Source organism: Vombatus ursinus, unplaced genomic scaffold (genome assembly GCF_900497805.2).
Source record: "Vombatus ursinus unplaced genomic scaffold, bare-nosed wombat genome assembly UNPS02014781.1, whole genome shotgun sequence".
NCBI lineage: Eukaryota > Metazoa > Chordata > Mammalia > Diprotodontia > Vombatidae > Vombatus > Vombatus ursinus.
In genome coordinates, this window is record NW_020954559.1 from 42106199 (window position 1) to 42123785 (window position 17587).

At 38.5% G+C, this 17587-nt stretch overlaps 1 protein-coding gene across 2 annotated transcripts in view; it reads right to left on the minus strand.

The window, feature by feature from the left end:
- Positions 1-17587, minus strand: part of LOC114046253 (LIM and senescent cell antigen-like-containing domain protein 1) — a 208919-nt gene that overhangs the window by 105423 nt on the left and 85909 nt on the right. Inside the window, exon 1 of one of the 2 annotated variants that reach the window (XM_027866530.1) lies at positions 15182-15294. The exons of the other annotated variant lie outside the window; for it this stretch is intronic. The gene's annotated coding sequence lies outside the window, so the exon portion shown is untranslated. Of the gene's footprint in view, positions 1-15181; positions 15295-17587 lie in introns of those variants that run through there. 2 annotated transcript variants of the gene reach the window in all.

The following is a 17587-nucleotide window of genomic DNA, read 5'->3' on the forward strand; positions in this document are numbered from 1 at the left end:
CTTCAAAGATTATATGTCTGCTTCAGTTCCCTCCACTGTGCTAAGTAACTATCTAGCTGGTTTGACAAACTAAACCTACACTAAGGTGGAAATGGCTTGTGTTACTCCCAAACAACTCCATAGGCTTATTAACTTATATCAAAGAAGTAAGAAGGAAATTTCAACCACTGGTGGACCATGACCAAAGGAACGGGTACTTTCTATGCTAGGATCATACAAAAGGCCCACTCATTGAATAATTTGTGCATGGATTCATACAGGAATTAACTGTGAATCTAATTATTAGAGCTTCAAAAGATACTTGTGGTCAGTATTGGAAGTTAATTGACCAAAAACAAATAAAAGCAGATTTAGCTTTATGATAATTAACTTAGTCAACAGTATCCATTTATCCAATAATCTTCTCCATCCTCCTTGGTAAAAGTTCTAAGGAAGTTAACATAAAAAAAAAAAATCTATGTTCTTAATTATTTGCTGCAAAATGGTAATTTCTTTATTATCCTAAGTTTCTCCAGATACACTGAATACAAGCTATGAACAGCTTATAATCATCGGTAATAGCTTACATGAATGACTGGCAAAATAACACCCGAGTGGTTCCCAGTCCAAGCAATTACAGTTGGGTAATTAGTTTTTTAAGTGTTGAATGATATTAGGAGGGAGAAAGTATTTAATCACTGATAGAAAGGTCCTAAATAATTACCTTTTTTTTTTGCTTGAAGTGTCTGAATTATTGTTGTTCGAAAGGTATTTAATACGTGATTATGTAATTGAAATAAATGTTTTGTTGCCTAGTCTTCACAAATCAGCCTGGCCAGACCTAAAAAAACCAGGCCTTTTTCTGATCTCCTCTGGTATTAGGGCAGTATTCTATCCACTCACTTGGCATTTTGTTACCTTTCATTTTTATTCATCTTTTTGTGTATCTATCCTGTTTCCCAACCAGACTGAAAAGCTCCTGAGGGGGTTTCTCAGACTTCTTTGTGTACGTCCTACATGATAGGGAGAGGTCTCTAGATAATGATGATGACAATAATAATAATTGCATTTATACAGCACCATCTAATGTCTCAGGCACTATGCACTTTACAAATATTATCTCATTTGATCCTCACAACCCTGGGAAGTAGGTGCTATTATCCCCATTTTACAGTTGAGGAAATTGAAGCAAGCAGAGGTTAAATGAATTGCCCAACTTCACAAAACAGCTATTAAGTGTCTGAGGCAAGATTTGACCCAAGTCTTCCTGATTTTGGGTCCAGGGTTTTACCTTCTTTGCCTCCTAAGAGGTAGAGAAAGCGGTAGGGGAAGTTATGGACATAAGAAGAAAGGAGGGGTGGGACAAACACAGACATAATATCTATTTTCAAGTATTTGAAGGGTTGTCTCCTGTGGTACAAGATTTAGACATGAGCTGCTTGACCCCAGGTGAGAACTAGTAGCAATGAGTGGTTTTAAAAGTTAATAGCATATGTTTTTCATGCTTGCACATGTGTAACTTTTATTAAATTGCTTACTGTCTCAGGGAGGGAGGTGGTGAAGGAAGAAGGGAGAAGGGAGAAAATTTGGAACTCAAAATTTAAAAAAAAAGTATTAAAAGTTAGTAATATCTAGAAAAATTTTGAAAGCAGATGTTGAACAAGTAATAGGCAGGGAAAATAAACTCACTTTATCAACCATGATTAGGAAGCAGATGTTGAAATACGTACTCTATATGTTTTCTCATCAGGAGGACCCTATGCCAAAGGTATCAAACATGCAGTCCATAGGCCACATACAGCCTACATCATTGCCGAGTGGGGTCTAAACCAGATTAAAATGTAGTGCCTATCTAATTTGAATGTGTTGGTGAATTTATACATCTGTAAAATGAAGGGATTGAAGTAGATGATTTTGACAGTCCTTTCCAGTGACTTTGTCCTCTTACAAATGTCTAGGGAATATATCATCAAGTACCTCATAATGATGATGGTGATCCATAGGGACAGGGAAAGAGGGAAAGGAAGGGGAGGAGGAGGGAGAAAAAGAGGGAGATGTCCCTAAACTGGAGGTAAGAATTTTTTTTTTTGACTAACTGAAAACTAACAGGCATACGCATACTCCTGAAAAGTTCATCCTCAATGTTATTGGAAACACTGCCCTCTAGTGACCACTGCTGTTATACTTAGTTTATCAGGAAACTAAATTACTAAGGGCTGACACATCATTTTAATTGATTCCATCTTTGTTTTAAATTTAGAATCTAGGTACTCTAAACTATTTCAAATGCTGGTGGTATTTTGTTTACATTCTCTCTATATGGTATAGTGGAAAAAGCTCTAGAACCAGAGAATCTGGTTTTAAATCCAGACTCTTTACTATAGACATTGTTGTTCAGTTGTTTCAGCTGTGTCCGACTCTTCATGATCCCATTTGGGATTTTCTTGGCAATGATACTAGGGTGGTTTGCCATTTTTTCCCCAGTTCATTTTACAGAGGAGGAAACTGATGCAAACAGGGTTAAGTGATTTGCCCAGGGTCACACAGCTAACAAGTGTCTAATCAAATTTGAACTCAGGTCTTCCTGACTATTTAGGTCCTGATTAATATGAAGAATGAATTTCCTGAAGTGGATGCATATAGTCTAATTTTCACTACGTGAAGCTATAATTAGGTACCATGTAACCTTGAGCAAGTCACTTACCCTCCTTGTGTCTCAGTTTCCTCTTCTATAAAACTCGGGGATTGGACTTGGGTTCTAGAGTCCATCCTTCCCAACTTTTTTTTTTTTTAAAGGCAATTGGGGTTAAGTGACTTGCCCAGGGTCACACAGCTAGTAAGTGTCAAGTGTTTGATCTAAGGCCACATTTGAACTCAGGTCCTCCTGGCTCCAGGGCCAGTGCTCTATCCACTAGCCACCTAGCTGCCCCCCTTTCCAACTTTTAATCAGTGATGCTATGAGTTCCGATATGCAAGTGCTTAGCATACAACCATGCATATAGCCATATCCAAATGTTCAATGAATATAAAATCTATCTCTCCCAAAAACTGAAGCAAGCTGAACTAAGCTATAAAAACACAAAGACTATTATAAACCCATAGGGATCATTTTATTTACACTCTCTAAATATGCCATGTTGCTATTTCTATGAAGTAATTTTATTTTCTTCATGTTTTCATATTTAAATCATTGCTAGAGTTACCCAAATTACTCTAAAACTCTCATTTTTTCCCCATTACTTCACCCCAGACTCTCTCTCCACTTTGTTGTAGCTCATTATCACCACACCCTTCTGTGATACTACCCCAACTCTACCCAGTGGAAATTTCTCAATTTCCCTAAATTTACTTCTGTGAAATGTAATATCCTTTTGTTTCTTGGTTCAACCACATTAACAGATTAAAACTGAGGCAATGTAGTACAGTGGAAAGAATGATAGATTTGGAGTCAGAGAATCTGAATTAAAATTCACTTCTCTGGTTCTCAGTTTTCTCATTTGTAAAATGGAAAGGCTGGATTAAATCAACTCTAAGATCCCTTCCAACATTACAACAACGAGCCTATGCTTTTATCATGCAAATATTATACAGTGGTGTTGAAACAAGACAGAGGTCCACATCTCAACATCACATTCTCTGGATTATTCTGAGTTTGTTCAAATGAACAGTTAACTTGTAGGTCCAATGAACAATCCCTCTAAGACACAAACCTATGGACTGTCAAATGGTGAGGTGAAAGAAGCCAGTTTTAAAAAGCATTCTTCACTGGGCCCTTTTTTATCTTTAGTAAAATTCATTTCCATAGAAAAGCAAAACAGTAAGCAAAAACATAGTTGAACTTATTATACTTAGTCAACCAGCATTTTTTAAAGTGCTTATGTGTCAGGCACTGTGCTAAGCACTGAAGATACAAAAAAAAGACCACCCCCCCCAAAAAAAAACAACAATAAAGTCCCTGCTTTCAAGGAGCTCATAGCCTCAAAGAGGAGACAATATGCATACAACTATGTACAAATGAGATACATCCAGTATAAATTGGGGGGTGATCTCAGAGGAGGTTCCTAAGATTAAGGAAGACAGGGAATGGCTTCTTTTGGAAGGTTGGTGCTGTTGGTTTTGTCCCTTCATTTGTGAAGAGGACCAATAACATCCTAGTAATGTCTTGATTTGCCTGTGAATTGGATTTAAGTGAGGCAGAGTTGCACAAAGTTGTCAGTCTCACTCTCTCTTCCACAGTCACTGAATTCCAGTGGCAGAACAAAAGTCAAGATGTCTGGAGATGGCCTGGGATGCAGTGGATAACCATGGTGTCTTTGATGTCTGACCAAGCTCTAAGCACTCCACAGCATCTGCTTCAGCTACCGTCATGCCTTTTGGAACAAATTGTTCTCATCCACCCATTCCTCTAGGGGATGTCTTCACGTGCTCAAGGTAGACATCTCCCTAACTCAGACAGGTTTGAGGCAGGTTGGTTACCCTCAACCTGGCTTAGCACATCTGCAAAGACAATTTACCAGGCACTTGAGCTGAGCCTTGAAGGAATTAGAATTCAGCTTCTGACTCCAAATACAGTCCTCTTTCCACTTTGCCAAGCTTTCTCCCTAGTAATGCCCCTTTAGGGATATCACTTGAAAAGAAGTCATTCTGGTGTGATTGCAGAAAGGGATATTAAAATGTTCCATTAGCCATCCTTAGTCATAGTCATCTGGCACTGCTGTTAATTAGAAGTGAAGAAAAGAAAGGAGTTGTCTGGGGTAAAATCTCTACTCATTCAAAGTTGAACTGCTGAAATAAGTACATAGCACTCGCCTTAAAACTAGGTAAATACACATTTAGATGCTCTTTACCAATTTATTACAGATATTATTTAAAAGCAAATTAATTTCATTTTACTCTTTAAAAATTCAAAACCCTTAATCCATTAGGAATGGAAAAACCATATGGACTAATTCAAATATACACCAGGCAGAATCATCTTTGGCAGACAGGAGTGAGGAACTTAAAATTAAATCATGAGGCAAAGACCACAAAAAATGACCACCTAAATACAGGTCATTTAAATTAAGGTGAGGTTTTTGGTTTTGTTTTCAAAATGAAATCTCTCTCTCTCTCTCTCTCTCTCTCTCCTCTCCCCATATCTCTCTCTTTGTGATTTTAATGGTAATAGGGAATTCCCAATAAGAAAATTCCCACTATTAATGCAGGTCAGGCCCTGCTCTGAAATTTATATTTCTAAAGGCAAGAGAAAGAAACATATAACATTCAATTCATTTGTTGATTTGTTTATTTTATTAAATAAGAACAAGAAAAATAAAACTTTATTCTATGAGGGTAATTAAGAGCTGCATTCAAATTCCCAGTTGTGACAATTAAGGGACACAAAAGAGGAAAGGAAAAGGCAAAGAGAAGGCAAGAGGAAATAGGGGAAATAAAAGAAAAAAGGAACACAAACTCATTTCCACAGTTCCTGAGGGTTCAGTTACCATCTCTATGCAGATGACTTCCAGATCTTTAAATCCAGTCCTACTCACCAGAGATCTGATCCAACATCATCAACTAACTTTTAAACATTTTGAATTGAATGTCCTGTGGGTATATCTCATGGTCAACTTATATAAAGTGCACTATCAGTCTCCCCCAATACCCACCTCTTCTATTTCTCTATTTCTCAAAGGGTTCTATCACCCTCTGTCAACCCATTTTGCAACCTTGGAGTCATCTTCCAGTCTTTACTCTCCTTCATTCACTTTATCTGATCAGTTACCAAGTCCTGTTGATTCTACCTCCAGAACATCTCTTGCATCTGCCGGCTTCTCTCCACTCATACTACCACCACCACCCTTGTTCAAGCACTAATCACATCTCAACTGGACTATTATAACAGCCTCAAAATCGGTCTCCTTGGGGGCAGCTAGGTGGCGCAGTGGATAGAGCACTGGCCCTGGATTCAGGAGGACCTGAGTTCAAATCCGACCTCAGACACATAACACTTATTAGCTATGTCACTTAACCTCATTGCCTAGCCAAAAAAAAAAAAAAAGGGTCTCCCTGTTTCATGTTTCTCCCCTCTTCAATTCACCTCCACTGAGCTCTTAAATTAAGATTCCTAAAGCAGAGGATCTGACAATGTCACACTATTGATCAAGAAGCTAGGGCAAAATACAGACCCATCTGTTTGGCATTTAGAGCCCTTCAGATGGTTGATTGAACACTATTCTCCTTCACACACTCTGTCCCAGCCAAACTGATGTCCTGATCTCCAGTTGTTAGGCCTTCCTTCATTCTGAGGTCATGTCATTTCTGTTTATTTTTGGACATGTTGTTTGCAAGCTCCTTGAGGGCAGGAAGGATCTCATTTTTATCTTTGTACCCCCAGCAACTCACAAAGTGCATGGCACACAGCAGGCACTTAATAAATGCTTCACATGATCCTATGATCTATCCTAAGCAGCAGCTGGTGCAGTGAACAGAGTGTTGGACTTGGGAGACAGGAAGATCTGAGTTCAGATCATACTTCAGACACTAGTTGTATGACTCTGGGCAAGTCACTTAACCTCTATTTGCCACAGTTTTTTCATCTGTGAAATGGGGATAATAACAGCACCCATTAGCTCAGGGTTGTTGAGAAGACATAAAGAGATAATATTTGTAAAGCACCTTGCAACCTTAAAGCACTATATAAATGTTGCTATTATTTATTGTCATCATCATCATCATTGTATCCTATGCTCTACTTATCTGATAACCCCAGTTCAAGTGATCAAGTACTGTCACTGAAATATGATTAGCTCTTTAGCAGTGAACGGGTTTTTTTCCCACAATTCTTCAAGTTTTCTTAGAGGAGAGGACTCTTAAACCAATAATAGTAATAGCTAACATTTATATAGTTCTTACTATGTGCCATGCATTGTGTTAAGTGCTTTACAATTTTTTTATCTCATTGAATCCTCACAACAACTCTGGGAAGTAGATGCTGTTATTATCTCCATTTCACAGATGAGGAAACTAAGGCAAACAGGGGTTAAGTGATTTGCTCAGGGTCACACAGCCAGTGTCTGAGGCTGAATTTCAACTTGAGTCTTCCTGACTCTAACGACTGTGCCACCTAGCTGCCCCTTAACTAAGAATATAAATACCTGGGTTCAATTCAATTCACAAAACATTTATTACATGCCTACTATGGGTCAGGTACCATGCTAAGCACTGGGGATACAAAAAGTGGCAAAAGACAGTCCCTGCCCTCAAAGTGCTTACAATCTAATGGGGAAAACAAAATGCAAACAAATATACACAAAGCAAGCTATATATAGTATAAATAGGAAACAGGAAGGAAAGCACTGGAACTGAGGGGTTAAGGTAGCATTCCCGTAGAAGCTGGGATTTTAGTTGGGATTTAAAGAAGGCCAGGGAGATCAATAGTTGGAGAAAGAGGAGGCCATTCCAGGCATGGGGGATAGCCAGAGAAAATGCCTGGAGCAAAGAGATGTTCCTGTTGTTTGTGGAACAGCCAGGAGGCTAGTGTCACTGGATCAAAGAGTATGATGTTGGGGAATACGGTATAAAAAGCCTGGAAAGGTAGGAGGGGGTTAGGTTATAAAGGGCTTTGAATAACAAACGGGACATTTTGTATTTGCTCTTGGAAGCAACAGGAAGCCATTGGAGTTTATTGAGTAGAGAAGTGACATAATCAGACCTAAGTTTTAGGAAAATCACTTTAGTGGCTGAATGGAGGATGGACTGGAGTGAGGAGAGACTTGAGGCAGGCAAATCTACCAACAGGTTATTGGAATAATCCAGGTGTGAGGTCATGAGGCCTGCTTTAGAGTGGTGGTAGTATCAGAGGAAAAAAGGTGAGGTATAAGAGAGATATTTACAAAGGTGAAATCAAGAGACCTTGAGGACAGCTTGGATATGGGAGGTGAGATATAGTGAGGAGTCCAGGATGGATCCTAGGTTGTGAGCCTGAGAAACTGGGAGGTGGGTGTTGACCTCGACAGTAATAGGGAAGGTGGGAGGGGGAGAGGGCTTAGAGGTAAAGATAACGAGTTTAATTTTAGACATAATGAGTTTAAGATGTCTCCTGGACATCCAATTCGAGATGTCTGAAAGGTTGTTGGAGATGCAAGACTGGAGGTCAGCAGAGAGGTTGGGACAAGAAAGGTGTATTTCAGATTTAACAACTTAAAGATGGTAATTGAATTCATGGGTGCTGATGAGATCACTAAGTGGAGTAGCACAGAGAGAGAAGAGGTCCCAGAAAAGAATACTGAGGGAACTACTATTAGAGGGCATGATCTGGAGGATGATTCAGCAAAGGAGACAGAGAAGGAACACTTAGATAGGGAGGAGGAAAACCAAGAGAGAAGAGAATATCAAGGAGGAGAGAGTGATCAACAGTGTCAAAAGATGCAAAGAAGGGCAGGAGAACGAGGACTGAGAAAAGGCCATTGGATTTGGTAAGTAAGAGATCACTAGTAACTCTGGAGAGGGCAATTTCAGGTTTCAGTCTTAGCTGTTCTGTTCTGCTACCAGTTGCATGATCCCTGGAAAGTGACAACCTCTCTCTGCTTCATTTTTCTCACCTATAAAACATTTACCTACCTTATCATTCAATCTATAATTATTTATCAAGTACCCATAATCCAGGCACTGTATGTACTAGATGCCAGAAACAGAAAAGACAAAAAATGAAAAAAGACTCTGCCTTCAGGGAGCTTCACCTCATAAGCTTGCTGTGAGAACCAAATGGGATCGGAGATTTCAAATCACTTGGGAAAAGAAGCATCAAATGGCACCCAAATGGGGTAGGCTTCATTTATCTCTGGAAGAAATAGGATTAATAAGACACAGCTTTCAAGGTAATGAGGGATTGGAAAAAATGACTCAAGATACCAAAGGCATATGATCACAGAAACAGCTGGACTGGAAGTCAAACTGAGTCCATCATTTATCACACGTCTCTGACAGCTGGGTTCTGCAAAAATTCCCATATATAGTAGCTGTTCTGTGTCATTTCCTCAAATGCACATTGAGCTTTTCCATCTGAGAAAGACATCAGCCCTTTGGGAAGGAGATAATTCAGCATCTGCTTCCGTATACATTAAAGATAGTGCTATTTCCATATTTTATTCTTTGCAGATTTGCCAATCAAGAGACCAGGACATGTCATTTTCCCCAAATATAGTTCAACATAAAGCAGTCAGCACTCATTTTCCTGTGCTCTTTACTGGCAAAGGGAGATAAAAGCTAAATTAACTTCACAAGCCTCTGCCTCTACAAATAATCCTCTAAGCACAACGTTGGGACTACTTTACCACAAAGTATCCTTCAAACTGGAACTTTTCCACTGACTTCCTTTAGCTTTTCATAGATCTAGCACTGGAAAGGATGGACCTGGGAAGTTAGCCCCCCCATTTTACAGAAGGGGAAACGAAGGCTCAGGAAGAAGTAACTTACTCAAGGTCACATAGTAAGGATCAGAAACAGGGCTTGAACCCTGGTCTCCAAAGCTAGGGGTTCTTTTCACTAATACTTCTTCAACTATTATCTCTCATTTGTCTTCAGAAAAGGTATTGTTGTTCAGTCATTTCAGTTGTGTCCTACTATTCATGATCTTATTTGGGGTTTTCCTGGCAAAGACACTGGAGTGGTTTGCCATTTCCTTCTCCAGCTTATTTTACAGATGAGGAAACTGAGGCAAACAGGTTTAAGTGACTTGTCCAGGGTCACACAGCTAATATCTGAGGCCAGATTTGAACTCACAAAGATAAATCTTCCAGACTCCAGGCCTAGCATTCTATCCACTGTGCCACCTAGTTGCTCAGAAAAGGTGTGGGAAACATATAATTAAAAGGTATTAAAAAGTTTTTTCATAGCTACCTTTTGGGCTTTAACAAGAAAAGGACTGTGAGTAGCTACAATACTAAGAGAAGGAAAGGAGAAAGGAATAGCATTTCTATAAAACCTATTATATACTAGGTATTGTGCTAAGAGCTTTTACAGATATTACCTCATTTGATCCTCACAACAACCTAAAAGGTAGGTGCTATTATTATGTCTACTTTACAGTTGAGGAAACTGAGGCAAACAGAGCTCACACAGCTAGTGTGCTCAAAGTCACACAGCTAGTAAGTGTCTGAGGCCAATTTTGAACTCAGATCTTCCTGACTCCAGGCCCAGTATTCGATCTAGGGGAAAACATCTTAGGTCAAAGACCTAATACTGTAGTTACTCTAAGTCCTTTATATATAATTATTGTTAAAGCACTTACGTAGCTCCTCTAAAATTATGGTCTAGCCCCATGCACTACAACCCTGCTCATTACATATGTGGGTGGGGATAGGTAACTGAGGAGAGGTGCTGCAGACCTTCCCCTGGCTGAGGTCAAACAGGATCAATCCCAAAAGACAGTCTAGTGTACATAGTGCTGGTTTCAGCCAGAAGATATGGGTTCAAATCCTAGTCCTGACAATTATATTAGTAGTGTTTACCATTGGCAAACTTCTCTGGACTTCAGTTTTCTAGTCTGTTAAAATAGGGATAATAATGTTCACACTAAATAGGGATAATAATGCCTACACTAGCCACAAAGTTATGAGAAAAAAGCTTTTGCAAACCTTAAACTGTTATGTAAACATGTGATTATGTCTTTCTTAACTGGTGACCAAAAATTGTTGTTTAGTGTTTGACTACTAAAACCTGTAGGTTGTTATACTCTCAATAAGTATTCCCAAGATTGACATTAAAATGAGCTTCAATGACCTCATTCTTGGGGTGGGAGGATCAGGGGGCAGAAAAGGAGGCTAGTTTTCATCACTGCTTCACTCCTACCTTTACTCATTTACGTTGACTAGGAGATGTCTGACACGTAAATAAAAGATTCAGTTCAATAACTATTTACTTAGCACATATTTTTTTTGGTGCCAGGAATTATAGTAGACACTGACAATACAAAAACAAAAAGGAGAAGTCTCTGCCCCCAAGCATCTACGTGTGTCTGCATGGCAAAAAGAACAGCATCTATCATGGTGTGTCTATTCATAGATCTAATCCCCAGGTCAGACAGAGCGAGACCTCCCAGATCCCCACTATGGTGTTCCAGTCTACCCGTGCATATCTCATTCCATCTCTGTGGCTTTGCTCATAACATTCTCCTTCTTACACAAAATGTCTAGTCAACCCATCTCCCCACCCATCTCTGCCAGGGACAAAGTCTGTAATTTCTGACCTGGTTCTTGAGGCCAAGTTCAAAGCTCCATTTATGCATTTACTCATTTAGTAACCATTTAAGCAGCATCTTCCATAAGAAATGCTAGATACTACAGATAATAGAAGGGCATGAGACAGGCAGTCAAAGAGAACTGGGGTCAAATCCTAAATCTGATAACTAATTTTCTGTACATTTTTCAGTGTCTTCTTGAGACTCACTTTCCTTATGTGTAAAAAACTAAGGGGTTAAATTAGATTATCTCTAAAGTCCCTGGAAGATCTAACACAGTATAATCCTACTGGTCAGTTTCTATTGTCTTATATTAGTACACATTATTTTGTAGTTATTCTGTGATTGAATAGTGTGTGAATGATTTATCTTTTCCCAATCCAGGACCTGACTTTCTAAAAGCATTTTAGAGCCTTGGACATTGTTATGCATACAGAGGTGCTTAATAAATGCTTGCTGAATAAAGACATACTGGCTTAAAGAACCAAAATAAAATGGAATGTCAGTTTCTATCATCATCATTTAATTTATACAGCTAAAGTTTATGGAGTACTCTGTGTGTGTGGGGGGGGGGGTGTATGTGTATTAGTCAGGTGGCACAGCAGATGAAATGCCTGGCCTGGAGTCAGAAGGACTCTTCTTCTTGAGTTCAAATCTGGCCTCAGACACTTACTAGCTGTGTGATCCTGGGCTAGTCACTTAACCCTGTTAGCCTCAGTTTCTTCATCTATAAAATGAGCTGAAGGAGGAAATGACAAACCACTTCAGTATCCTGGCCAAGAAAACTCCAAATGGATTACAAAGAACTGGAAATGACTGAAAAACAAAAACAACAAATAAATGTTTTTTTTTTAAATTTGGATCTAATGCTCTTTCTACTGTACCACACTGCCTCTGGTAACCATCTCCTAGAGCTGAATGGGAAGAAGCAAAACATTTCCTCTGCCAAAACTGACTTAATATAGAATCTTACTTGCTGTGGATCTATATCATCAGTATGGTTATTCCCTCTACCAATATGGATCCCAACCCATTCATGCCTTCTTATGCTAGCTGATTCTTGTCCATGACTGTCCGAAAATCCTCCAAAGAAGGATGCTCAACACAGAGGCCCTTCTTTCTTTTTTTTTTTTCTAAATATTTCACCAATGTCAGTACAAGATTCTGAGATGTCCATCTATTTGACATTTCTAACTCTGGCTATAGAAGCAGCCCATCTCCTTTTCTGGTACTATAAATGTTCACAATGAAATAGGCACTAAAAATATAGGAATTTATATCAACACTTCCAATGATTTCTTAAGGGCCCTTCAAGCACTAAGGTTCATTGGTTCTCTCTCCCCTCCTAGAACCCTAAAGATGTGACAGAAACATTCCTACCCAAGCTACTGCAAGGCAGACTGGGAGTATTATCATGGACTTTCTTTTTCTCTTTGGAATCTCAGAGCCTCCATTTGCAAAAAGAAGCTCTGCATAAGATACTTCCACATTGTTAACTGGGGGTGGTGAGCCAGACTGGATGAGAAGACTGTCTAAGAGAGTAAATGGCATCCAGTTGGTGGGCATCGTGGAGCCATCCATGGAGGGAAGGTAGGAATGAATGACTACAACAGTGACAGGGTGGGACCAGAAACTTCTGCCTTCCTAGCTTCCCAATTCTCTAACTCTGTACACCAGCATATGAGCTGGCAATAACTTTTTATCATGATTTATTAAAGCCAGAGTTCAAATTTTAGCCTAAGAGCTTCCAAAGTCTAAATACCAGTCAATGATTCCATCAGTGATAGAAGTGACATCTCTTCAAATTTACCTTGTAATACTCTAATTGCCAGGAAGCCTTTGTAAATAAATAAATCATGCTTTAACATTAGCATGAAGATAGAACTAAAAGATCTTCTTGGTGCCCTGAATGATTTTCCCCCTCATCATCTCTCTGGAAAATAACAGACAAACATTTCTACTCCTACACATGGGTTTTCGCTACTGCATAACCATAACTGGCATTAATTAGTACCTACCCCAGGTCTATAGCTACAGGTATATCTGTATGTAATAAGAATGCTCCTAAAGTTCCCTGCATAGAGAATTTTCTGGATCTTGTAATTTAAATATAAAAAGAAAATTCACATTTATACAGTGCCTTTAAGATTTACAAAGTATAAGAGGCAGGCGGTGAAACTACCGTTATTCCTGCTTTACAAAAGAGGAAATTTAGGTTCAGAAAAGTGAATTAACTTGTTCAGGGTCACAGCTGGGCTCTGAATCCATGATTTTTCTAACTCTAACTCTGACACTCTCTCTACTATTTCGCTGCCTTGCAGTGAATCATCTTATGAGGCATAGAATACTTCAGAAATGCAAACAGAAACCTTAGAATATCTCAAGAGTTGGAAGGGACCTCAGAAGTGAATTAGCCCAACCTGTAACTGGATAGGAATCTTTCTGACAATGTGCATGACAAGTAATTGTTCAGTCTCTCTGCCTGAAGACTTCCAGTAACAGGAACGCACTACTTCCTGAGACAGGCAGCCTACACCACTTCTGTCTGGACAGCTCTAATCATTGGAAAGTTTTTCCAGCAGAAATTTACTGTTTGGCATATCTGCTACTCCTTCCTAGATTCTGCTATCTAAGGTAGAGTAGAATGAATCTATTCTCCCTTTCACAGCCTTTAAAATACCTGAGGACAACTATCATGTCTTCCCTACATATTCTCTTCTGCCTCGATTTTTTTTGAGGAATCCTCATAAGACATGGATTCTAGCCCCAATCATTATCCAAACTTCAATTTGTCAGTGTTCCTAACATGCAGTGCCCAGAACTTAATAAGCCAGATGCAGTCTAACAGGACAAAATGCAATGTGACTATTACCTACCTTGTTCTGGGCACTATGCCCTTATTTAATTAAGTCTAAGATTTGGTTAGCTTTTTTTGCAGCTGCCATAGCATAATGCTGACTCTTATTGCTCATAAAATGCCCAGTCAGATCCCTTCAATGTGAAGGGTTGTCTATCCATGCATCCTCAACTTGTAATTCTATAATTGACTTTTAAAAACCAAATTGAAGGCCATTGTCTTTTTCCCTTATTAAATTAGGCAGCTAGGTGGCACAGTGGATAAAGTGCTGGGCCTGAAGTCAGGAAGACTCCTCTTCTTAAATTCAAATCTGGTCTTAGACACTTACTAGCTGTGTGACTTAACTCTACTTGCCTCAGTTTCCTCATTTGTAAAATGAGCTGGAGAAAGAAATGGCAAACCACTCCAGTATCTCTGCCAAGAAAACTCCAAATGAGGTCATTGGATATGATAGAACAACAACAACAGATTTGGACTTATCATCTAATTTACTGATTTGGGGAGTATCTTACCTCTGTTATCCAACTCATGACCTCAACATATACACTAACCCTCCTAGGTTTGCACAATCCCAACCAGCATTTTACAAGTTAGGGAAAGACACAAGGTAACAGTGTGCCAAACCTAGGACACCCAAAAAAGATCCCAATTAGTAATAGTTACTTTCCTCAAGAAACATTACACATTAACAATGAACCGTAACTAGTAATAAGTTACTTTGCTCATGGCATATTAGGATGGTCACAGGGCATTCTGTATTCTATGATTAATATTTCTTTTGGCAAAACAAAAAAAAAGTATAAGGTTTCAAAATTTCCTGCCTTGAAACTAGCACAGGGCAAAAGTTTTTACATGTTTAATATATAAAAGCATACACAAAAGGTTAGAATGGGAGCTATCATTCTCTAAACCAGCATATAAATGACTCTGAGAGTAATCATTTAAAGAAACACAAAGAATCCTAGTCACGGCCAGTTTAGACACTTCCACAATTCAATTCAGAGACATTAAGTACCCACACCACAATTCTTTAGGCATTACTTTCTTTTCTCAAACTTTACATATTTTCATTCTTAAGCACTCAGTATCACTCCTATATTAGCCAATTCCCATTTCAAATACTTTACCTAATTTGCTTCCCCTTCTCCCTTCCACAGATCCAGCAGAGAACTTTTCAGCAAGTCTATTCTTTTTTAAATTCAATTACCAGAACCTTCTGAAGTCAATTTTGTACTTCAGTGAGTTATCTTTAAAAGCTATTTCCTCTACACTGCATAGTACTTCCTCCTCTCAACCTTGTATCTGTAGCCTTCAACTATATTTAAACCAATGAAACCAAGTTGGGTTTTCTCCCTCGTATTCAGAGACATGTGACATGGTGTGTTGCATGATAACCCTACACTTCTGAAGGAATATGACAACACCCTAAAATGTTGTCATAGCTCATATCCTGTTGTACTATTACTAGAGTTCTATTAACAAGAGAAGAAATTTAGTCACAAACTAATCAATTATGAACAGGCATATCCGTATCTCATAAATGAGTACTAACCTGTTAGAATCCACAAAGGTATGCATCTTCTCCTTCCCTTAAAATGGACATATGTTACTTTACTGAACCAAAATATGAGACAAAATAAATGCCAAAATTTACTTGGAGGAAGAAAAAAAATCTAGAATTTAATGGGATAAAAGAAAAAAAAAATAAGAATGGAGGGTGTGGCATTTCTATACCTCAAGTTATATTATAAAGCTGTAATCATCAAAATTATTTAATATTAGTTTAAAAATAGAAAGGTAGATCACTTTAAAGGGGGGGGGGGGCGCTAGATGAGATTGTGCCAGAAACAATCCAGTATTTGATATACTAGAAAACATAAACTACTTGTCAGTCAATAAACATTTATTAGGTACCTTCTCTATTGGGGAAGAACTTTTTATTTGACAAGAACTGCTGTGAAAACTGGAAGACAGTATGGCAAATAGTAGGTTTAGATCAACATCTCACACCATATACCGCAATAAATTCTAAATGGATACATCAAAAAATTGGTGGAAAGGGGCAGCTAGTCAGTGCAGTGGATAGAGTTCCAGCCTTGGAATCAGGAGGACCTGAGTTCAAATCTGACCTCAGACACTTGACACTTACTAGCTGTGTGACCCTGGGCAAGTCACTTAACCCCGACTGCCTCACCAAAAAGCAAAAAAAAAAAAAATTGGGGGAAAAAGACCAGAGGTATTTCTCACAATTATGATACAGGACTAAATAAGAAATAGGAGATCACAAAGACAAAATAGAGAAACTCAATTAAATAAAATTGAAGTGTTTTTGCTCAGATGAAAAGAATATTGACAGGATAAAAAGGGAAATTGTTTATTGAGGAGGGGGGATATCACTGTATCAAATCTCTGACAAAGGTCAGATAAGCAAGATATATAAAGATTTAACACAAAGAAGAAACACCATGGATCATGTCCCAGTGGATAAATAATGGCAAACAACAAACGTTCTCTAAAGAATCACAAACTATTAACTATATTAAAGATTGTTCTGTCATTAATAAAAGAAATCCAAATTAATATAATTCTGAGGTTCTACCTCACACACAGAATACTAGCAAAGATGACAAAAAAAGAGAATACTTAATGTAATATAATGGGAAGAAAGGCACACTAATACACTAGTCATGGAACTAGTGAATTGTGCCAACTAGTGGTAAGAACTTTATCAGAGCAAAGTAAACATGACCAAAACAACAATATACACAATGACTACATAAAAGGAAGTCAAAATCTGAGTAACTGTAATGAACAATCTCGGTTCTGGAAAACAGAAAATGAAATCTACCCCTTTCTTCTTGGTATAGAGGTGGGAAACTACAGGTGTAGTAGGCTGCATACATTCTTACATATGGTCCCAGTGTTGGTTGGTTTTGCTTAACTTTTTGTTACAAGGGAGTATTCACTGCAGAAAGGAAAAGGTTGTATCTAGAAACAACTGACATAAAAACAAAAGGCTTTAATAAAACTTTTTTAAAAGGCTTCAGAGAACATACTTTACATGTTCTATTCAATGAGTCTCTTATGAGACACTTAACGTTTCTTTGTTGAGTGTCTGTAAGTTTCATGAATAAATTAATGTCAGAGCATTTATCAAGTGCTTTCTATGCGCCAGGCATCATGCCAAACACTGGGAACACAAATGGAAGAAATCAAGGCAGGAATTAGAAGATGACAACACAAAGCAGAGCTATAAGAGGGACTGTGTATGCGGCAGCATCCTCTGGAAATGGCCAAAAAGTGACATGGAACCCTCATTAAAACAGGCAAAGATAAACAGGCAAGATAAGGCAAGAGTTTGCCTATGAGAGAATCTCATGTGTTGGGGGGGGGGGGGTCAGGTCTTTAACATCTGTATATTAAATGCCTGGTAAATCACTTTCAAACATGCCAACGTAATACTGTTCAGCTTTATTAAAACAGTCCAAGTTCAGCTAAGATACTAGTCTGTGTCTCACTTAGCAGTGGGAACT